We start from the raw sequence: 9502 nt of genomic DNA on the forward strand, positions 1-9502 counted from the left end.
GTCGGCGACAACGATAAGCTTTTCCTCATAAATCTCTTCTCTGGGTCTACCATCTCAGGCCATACCCCACCATCCCCAACCTGAAACATGAACACTCCATGCCCACCGGACCCTGCAACCCAATTGAACACATCCCAATAGAACTCCACTTCCGAACCCCCAACCGCAATTCTCTCGTTCCCTCTGAATTTCCACGCTAATCTCTTCACGATCAGACCCACCTCACCATCCACCTTCACCCTCAACATTCCGCCGTTACATTCGATCCCAATTTCGTGTTTCGATCTAGAGATCTGAGCTCTGGTCATGAAATTCCTGTGCCCAAATACATGCTAGCGACGGGATTGTAATGCAGGCTCAGCGGAAGAAGAGATTCGAGTAACCCTAGTAATGCGTCGAAGCGCGTCATCTCTTAAATCACCGAGGAAGAATTCGATGTGAGCATCAGAGGCTATAGCAATGTAGAAGGATGAGGTAGGCTAGGTAGAATTCCGGTTAAAATCGGCTTTCGTGAAATCCCAATAGAGCTTAATTCGGTGGTGGTGGTGGTGGTGGTGGGTGAGGGAGATGGATTTTGAGCCAATTCTATTTCTTCTGAAGGAGAAGGTTGATGGGTAGAGAGAGAGATTGATGGAGAATGAATCGGCAGCTTGGATGGTTAAGGAGTGAGAGACGACGGTTTTCGACCAGGTTAACGTTAGTAAGGTAGGGAAGTTGCAGAGTAGAGTCTGTTAGATGCAGGTGATGAGGTTTTGTGGCTTCTGGGTATCTTCAATACTAGGCTGTTTGGGACTGCTGAAACACGAAGGGATCATGGTTTCGCAACTTCTCTGAAGCTGATTTAATGGGTTTTCCCTGTTCAAAGACTAGAGTTTAACACTTTATGGAATAGAGAGATGGGTTTTGCCGTTTTGATTGTCATGGGAAGGTTCTGGTTTCTGGTTTTCCATGCTTCGTTCAGAGGAGCTATGGAGAGAGAGAGAGAGAGTTGGGATCTTGGTTTTATTTGATATTTGATTTGAAAGGTTTGAGTTAATATGGGATTGATTTTGCACGCCGGAGGGAAGATAATCGGACGCCGGAGGGATGGATCGTCTTCTTCTTCTTGTCCGACCGAGTGAGTGAGAGGAGTGAGATGAGAGATGGGAGATGAGTTTAGAAGATGCAAACAAAAGAGAGGGCAATATTGTCCTCTCACAATAGGTAGGGGTATTTTGGGTATATTATAAAAAAACTAATCGATTTTCATTCATTTATCACGGTCGACTAACAGCAGGGATCGATTTGAAATTTTTTGAACTTTTAGGGGGTGGCTTTGACGTTTCGAAAAGTACAGGGGGTGGCGTTGAATAAGGATCAAAGTTCAGGGGGTGGCAATGCAATTTTCTCTTACGCAAATTATAGTATGCCTGTCTTAAGTGTTACTTTTATTTTTAGAGATTTTTCATTGTCTTTTATAATTTATTGATTGTTATTTCTAACTAATATTTACTTTGAGAATAATTTCTTTCGTTATCTATACATTTGTGATAGGTACCTGAGATTTTAGTGGTTACTATGAGTCACCACTACAAAGGATGCACTCATCTTTAGCCAGTCATAATGCTTTTTGATTTTAACATGGTAAAGTGATATAAAAGTTATGATTTTTCAATATTAGTATTTATTAAATGATTTTGAAGTGTTAATTTTGTTAATATTGATTGTAGGAAGTACCCCAAAGATTCAAATATAATTAATGAAGAATGTGGTAAAGACCCTTTCAGAGTTCTCCAACAACATAGAGTTTGGGAAGCTTGGACTTGGAAAAGATATGAGCAACAAAGAGCACTAAACTAGTAGTCTATTAGTTGTTTCGTTTTTCTAGCATACAACATGAATTGTTGAGGGAGTTGAGTTTTCTAAGATAGGATTTTTGATGTATCAAATATTATGATTCAGATGATGAATGTAATTTTTATTTTAGATTCATTTTGAATTTTAATGATTTGTATAATGAACAAGATTTATGAATTAATATATATTTTGGATGTTAAATAGTCGTTACATGTTGTATATTGAATGAATTTTTATTTTAGATGTATTGTGTATTGAATGGATTATATGGGTTCAAGAAAACAAAAAATCCGTTGCTATAATTTTTTATCTGTAGCTATAAGTTGAAGTTATATTTTTCACAATTAAACTGCAATTAAAATTCATAGTTTAGATTTTGATGCACTAAAGTTTGCAACTAATATCTACAGCTATAGTATTTCCTACACCAAAAATTTTCCATTATAAATCGTAGCCACAATGCCAGTGCACTCTGTAGCTAAAATCTATAGCTATAGATTTTGTTGCTCAAAATATCTGTCACTATAAAACAATAGCTATAAATTATGGGGCAAATAACTCCACAGTTAAAATCCGTAGTTATAGATTTTACTGTGCAAAAAATATGTCACTACAAAAAGGGTAGTAATAAATTTTGGGGCGTAAAATTTCGCAGCTATAATCCACAGCTATAAATTTACTATGGAAAAAAGCGCAGTTAGAAATCCATAGCAATAAATTTACAGCAAAAACATTCGCAGCTACGTATCCGCAGCTATAAATTTGTTGTGGAAAAATTCACAGTTAAAAATCCGCAGTAATAGATTTGCTGCAGAAACATTCACAGCTAAAAATCCACAGCAATAGATTTGCTGGAGAAACATTCGCAGCTAAATATCCACAACTAAAGAGTACCCTATCCCTACGGTGTGAAATCCGTAGCTACAGACTTTGCAATGGCACTTGTAAGTGTGGATAGCAAACCATGGGTAACCGCAGCAATAACCTATTGCTGTGGATTATTAGATCTTTTACTGCGGAAAAAACTGTATTCTTAAGCCTCCTTTGTTGTAGTGAAGGAGGTTGCAATCTTGTAAAAAGAGAGAAGTAGGGTGGTTTGGGTGGTGTTTTTTGCTATAGAGAAGAGACTCAAAGGAGGAGATGAGAAGTAGGATGGCTCGAGTGTTGTTAAGGGTTTTTTTTTTTTTTTTAAGGATGATCGGAGAATATACGTGTGATGAGGCATCGTTTGCAGAGGATTCTTGGGGAGGTTGGCGACCATTTAGAAGAGGAAGAGAGAGAGAGAGAGAGAGAGGTTTCAACTTCAAGCAACGGGCCAATGGGGATATTCGTGAGAGAGCAAGGAGAAATATTTCTGTTATAAGAAGGATATTATAGTCAACTTGAAAAGTTTGCCATAAATTAAGGATGCGAGGGGATGCGCATCATCCAAGGATTGAGCTATTTATTTATTTTAAAACTTCCTTATCCCCAAATAATTCTTCCACGTAGAGTTATTTGTTTCCTTTAAAACTTCCCCTCCCCAAATAATTCCTAGTTATTAGGGATTTATTTAATATAAAATCTGCGATTCATTCAAGGATTAGAGTTATTTATTTATTTTAAAACCTCCCTATCCCCAAATAATTCTCCCACGTAGAGTTATTTATTTCCTTTAAAAATTCCACTCCCTAAATAATTCCTAGTTATTAAGGATTTATTTAACATAAAATCTACAATTATTATTATTATTATTATTATCATCATCATCATCTTCCATTTTGAGGGGTTTTTTGGTCATTTGGAATTTTTTTAATTATAGAGATTTAAATATGGAGAGAGAGAGAGAGAGAGAGAGAGAGAGAGAGAGAGAGAGATTTGTGGAGGAATAATAACAAGAATTACTTCCCCCATTCTCTTCCACGTTTAGAGATAGAGATAATTATTATTTTGAGAAAATTACAATGCCACCCCAACTTTGGTCTTTATTCAAATCCACCCCCTACACTTTTCGAAATACCAACGAAACCCCCTAATAATTAAAAATTTTCAAATCCATCCCTTTTGCTAGCCATCCTTGTTAAGCGATGAAATTTTCGTTAGTTTTTGTTTAAAATATCCAAACACCCCCACTCAAGGTGAGTTGGACCATCTTACCCTCTACAAATCCCAACTCCTTTGCAAATCCCTACCATTGTTAGGTTTTCCGTTCTCACCCCCGTCATAGTCTCCGGGAAGAAGCAATCTCAATCTCCGTCAAAAAACTGATTCCAAGAGACAGAAAATAGCAGAGAGCTGGTAGAGAGAAGAAGTATCTCACTTTCTCTCTGTATTCTACAGAGTACAGACACGTTCTCTTTCGTCTGCTTCGCCAGGATCTTTGAATCTTTTCCTTCAAAGTCCATTAATGGCCAATTACCTTTTACGGAAATGATCTGAAACCCTAAATTTGGTGTGAGATCTGTTTTTACTTTTTTCACGGTAGAAAGGGCTTTTTTCACAGTAGAAAGGGCCAAGAAGAGCAGAATTGGGTTTTCCTTTTTTCACTGAATCCCCAATTCTCTGTTGATTTTTTGCTGATCTTTTTCTGGTTTGAACCTTGGAGATTGGAAGGGATATGGCGTCGGTGAAGATAGCCCGGTCGAGGGGATCGATGGCCTCGGGGAAGGTTGTCAATGGCGGTGGTCTGAAGAATGGACTGCAGCTTAGGTGTTTTGTGCCAGCGCCATATGGTTATAAGTGCTCGTTTAAATGGCCAATGAGTCGGGACTATATTTGGTGTGCTAATGTGCCTCACAAGGAATTGATGGTGGAGAAGGCAGTTCAGAACTGGATTCGACTTGAAGGGGATCAATTCAAGTTCCCCAGTGGTGGTACCATGTTCCCTAACGGCGTTGATGCTTATATTGATGATATCGGCGAGTTGATCAATCTCAAGGATGGATCCATTAGAACTGCCATTGATACAGGTTGTTGGGTAAGTTGTTTCTCTCTCCACATGTTAATCGTCTTAATTTTTGTCGGCTTGGGTTGACTCTGTTCAGGTTCCCAAGATCAAATCTCGGGCTGGGTGTCGTCTTCTCTAGTACTAGAACTTTCTTTAGAGATCAAAACTTCTCTGCAGACATGGTTGAACTGGTTGTGTCTAGTTTGTTACCATCCCACATTCTTCCTTAGCTTTACGTTTTGGCGATGGTGATGGCATTGGCGATGGCTGCAGCACAAGCTCCCTTTTCGGTTTTGTCTACCAGCCATATATGAGTGAGTTTAGAAGAAGGGTCAAGGGTAACATGGTCCACTCACATCATATGGGGGTGTTTTGGGCATTTTAAATAAAAACTAACAAACATTCCATCACTTAACAAGGATGGCTAACAGTAGGGACGGATTTGAAAATTTTAAATTATCAAGGGTGTCTTTGGCATTTGAAAAGTACAGGAGTGGCATTGAATAAAGACCAAAGTTCAGGGGGTGGCATTGCAATTTTCTCTATTATTATTTTTTCATCTTCCATTTTAAGGGATTTTTTGGTCATTTGGAATTTTTTTAATTATAGAGATTTAAATATGGAGAGAGAGAGAGAGAGAGGGAGAGAGAGAGAGAGAGAGAGAGAGAGAGAGAGAGAGGGAGAGAGAGAGAGATAATTAATAATTTTTTTCATCTTCCATTTTGAGGGATTTTTGGTCATTTGGAAAAAAATTGCTGTGCTTTTTTTTCATTTGGAAAAAAATTTCGGTAGATGTTGATGGTTTTTTTGTCTTTTTGAAAAATTATACAAGAGATAGGGAGTAAGTACTTTTTAATAGTAAAGAGTTTATTATTATTATTTTTTCATCTTCCATTTCCATTTTGAGGGGTGAGAGGATGTGTGAGATTTTTTTAAAATAATTATAGAGATTTAAATATGGAGAGAGAGAGAGAGAGAGAGAGAGAGAGAGAGAGAGAGATAATAATTATTTTTTTCCATATTCCATTTTGAGGGGTTTAGTATACAAAAACAGGGACTACGTACTTTTTCATAGTATAAAGAGTTTATTATTTTTTTTAAAATAATTATAGAGATTTAAATATGGAGAGAGAGAGAAAGAGATTTAAGGAGGAGTAATAGCAAGAATTACTTCCCCTTTTCTCCTCCACATTTAGAGAGAGAGAGAGAGAGAGAGAGAGAGAGAGAGAGAGAGAGAGAGAGAGAGATAATTAATTATTATTTTCAGCTTCCATTTTGAGGGGCTTTTTGGTCATTTAAAAATATTTTTTGTGTTTTTTGGTCATTTGAAAATTTTTTTTGGTAGATATCAATGGTTTCTTTGTCTTTTGAAAAGGTATACCAAAGATAGGGAGTACGCAATTTTTAATAGTAGTATGATAGTATATATATATATATATATATATTCACCCTTCTCTTTGATTGCTGATCCATTATAAACTGGTTCACATATTGGACAAAAATGCCCAGCCACTCATGCCATGCATTGAATAGATGCTCTATACGATTATTCTATTTCACTAGGGTTATTCTCCTCGTAACCATACATGGTGATCATAATGTGACATAGTAAAGACAACTTTTTTGTATGATTTAAGACAAAAATAATTAACGAAGTCAACTTTTGATTATCCAAAATATCCCATATTATTTGAAGATTCAGACAAAAGGATTTTCTCAAAGGGTAAAACTGTCATAATCTCAGGCTTGATGTAACAGCATACCTTCCTTATGTGTATATATATATATATATATATACATATATACAATGGAAAACCTATTGTACATGTTATTAACGGGGCCTTCTAAGGTAGAGGATGGGTAAAACCAATAACTTCCCAAGACATACGTAAACACAATTTTCATTAAAATGTGCAAATATTTCTTTCACAGGAGGAGGTAGAGCCATAATGGACATAAGAGCAGCTCATGCTAGATACAGAGTATCACAATATGCATGTAGCTTAATGCATGCCATATACAGAATATCACAGTACGCATGTAGTCCAACGGATGACCAATTAATATGGCCTGGAGATATATGGAGAACCAAAGGACCCATAACTTGAGACATGCCAACCAACTAAACCATGCTACAATAAAAAAAAAAAAGGCAAAACAAAACTGACTAAAGTAATAAAACATACTACATAGCATGCGCCAACCACTTGAAGAACCCATGCTGGACAACATCAGTAGACCAATATAAAAATAATAATAATAAAGTGTTGGCGATCCTTATGTATGTATATTCATGCACTCACTTGGTAGTCCTATATTTTGTTAATGCTTTATTTTACTACATATCAAACTCCATGACTAGGATGAACTTTGTTGAGAAACATGTCCACACTCCTTGCCATGTTTTGGTGTTAACAAACAAACATACGTCTTTAACTTGGTTTGATAAAATGTGATTAGTTTGAAGAAAGTGTAATTAGTTTGAAGAAACACTTAGAAGGTCAAATCAAGGCATCAAGGTTTGAACTCATGCAGACATGACCTTGAAGCTTAAAGACATTCAAGACCCAAGATAATAAAGACATTCAAAATCGAAGATGAAGACATCAAGACCCATAATGATGAAGATATCATGACCCAAGATGAAGACCATGAGATAGAGAATATATTTTGTAATTTGTACACAAATTGCATACGCACGCACCTCATGCATCATACTAGAATGACCTTAGGTGGTAAAGTGCAATATACTCTAGTAAAACTGTGAAAACAGAATTAATCTGACTCAAGGGCATTTTTGGTAATCTTAAATTCAGTTTTAGGAGATAAAACCTTCATAGAAGTTGTAGGAAATTGAGTCTTGATTTCAACGCAACTAATCTCAAGTCAATCTAAGGTCGGATCGAAAAGCTATGGTCAAAACACTGATGACTGGTCAGTATGACAGCACTTTGTGAAAACAGTCTGTCATATTAGCGGTCGATCGGCTGGAAGCCCCGATCGATCGGAACTGTCCGAGACCATAGCCAATCGATCGGTAGAAAGTCCCGATCGATCAGTGCATCCCTTGAAAAGCTCCAACGGAGAGTTTTTGACCTTAACGGCTCATTCCGGTCGATCGGCTACCGATGGCGGTCGACCGGTGGTCCTAGAATACGACCGTTAGAGCCTGATTTTTTACCTAAAATGCTTCACTAAGCTCACCTATAAATACCTAAACCACTCTTAATTAAATATGACTTAAGAAAGAGCATTAAGAGCATTATTGTAAGCATTCAAGTGTCATTAAGATTATCATATTCTACTTGAGTCGTTCGATTACTCTAATCCCAACAAGAGGCTCAAATCTCAATCAAGTCCTTTACTCTCTCCTGTGCAAGTCAAAGCCATAAGAGAGGACTTTACAAAAGGTGCATCATTTATCTCTTATTCTTATCATTTTCGCCACACTTGAGGTACTCATCTTATTCCACTACTTCTTATTTATTTCTGTTTTTATAATTCTAAACTGTACTTAGGATTATAAGGATTCTCTTATCCTAAAAAGAGGAAGGTGTCTCTCTACCTCCAAAAAAGATTGTAAAGGTGCCTCTCTGCCTGTAAAAGAGATTTGTAAGGATAATCTTATCCATGAAAAAGATTGTAAAGATTTTCTTCCCTACCTACCATGCTGAAAGGGAGAACTAGTGGAATACCTTACAAGAGGATTCTTGTAGGGAGTGGACTAGACTCGGATTGAGTCGAACCACTATAAATCTCTTGTTGTGTGATTGTGCCTATTTTACTCATTCCGCATCATTTTTAATTTGCAATCACACTTGGGACCTATACATCGAAAATAGTTAAAATTTCCACTAGTATAACCTATTCAACCCCTCTCTAAGTTATTTCAATTGATATCAGAGCGGGAGCTCAATTTGTTTAAGACTTTATCGTCTTTAAAGTAAGTTAAAGACCATGGCCACATTCCAAGGACCACCAGAAGGCATGAACGCCTCGAGACACCCTTACTTTAATGGAGAGAACTTTTTCCTTTGGAAGTATAGATTCAAAAATTTTGTGTGTGGTCACAATATTCTTGTATGGAAAGCCATAGAGAATGGACCATACATCATCATCAAAATAGTTGATGGAAAGACAGTATCGAAAGATGAAAGGGAATGGATAGCTGAAGACATCACTCTCATCCAGTACAACTTCCATGCAATCATGTTCCTTCAGTGTGCCCTCAACGAACAAGAGTTCAACTGAGTTATAGCATGTGACACAGCTAAAGAGATTTGGGATATGTTTCTTGTTACACATGAAGTATAACAGAGGTAAAGGAAAGAAAGGTAGACCAACTCGTTTCTGATTACGAATCATTCTTTATGAAAGAAAATGAATCAATAAATTCAATGTTTACAAGATTTACTGATATTGTGAACAGTCTCAAAAGTTTAGGTAAAACTTATACTAACGCTGAAAAAGTCAAGAAAATCTTAAAAGCCTTGCCTGCAGCTTGGAGACCTAAGAAAATAGCAATAGAAGAACCCAAAGACTTGACGAAAATCTCTTTAGACTACATGCTTGGATCTCTACAAACTCATGAAGTAGAGTTGAATGCCAACAAAGCAAATCCTGAGAACAAAAAGAGAACCATAGCTTTAAAGTCAACTCAAACTATCGAAAAAGTAAGTGATGATGAAGAAGATGAAGAATTTGATATGGAAAAAGAAATTTCACTCATCACGAGGAAGT

The sequence above is a fragment of the Macadamia integrifolia genome, unplaced genomic scaffold, assembly GCF_013358625.1.
Source record: "Macadamia integrifolia cultivar HAES 741 unplaced genomic scaffold, SCU_Mint_v3 scaffold22, whole genome shotgun sequence".
NCBI classification, from domain to species: Eukaryota; Viridiplantae; Streptophyta; class Magnoliopsida; order Proteales; family Proteaceae; genus Macadamia; species Macadamia integrifolia.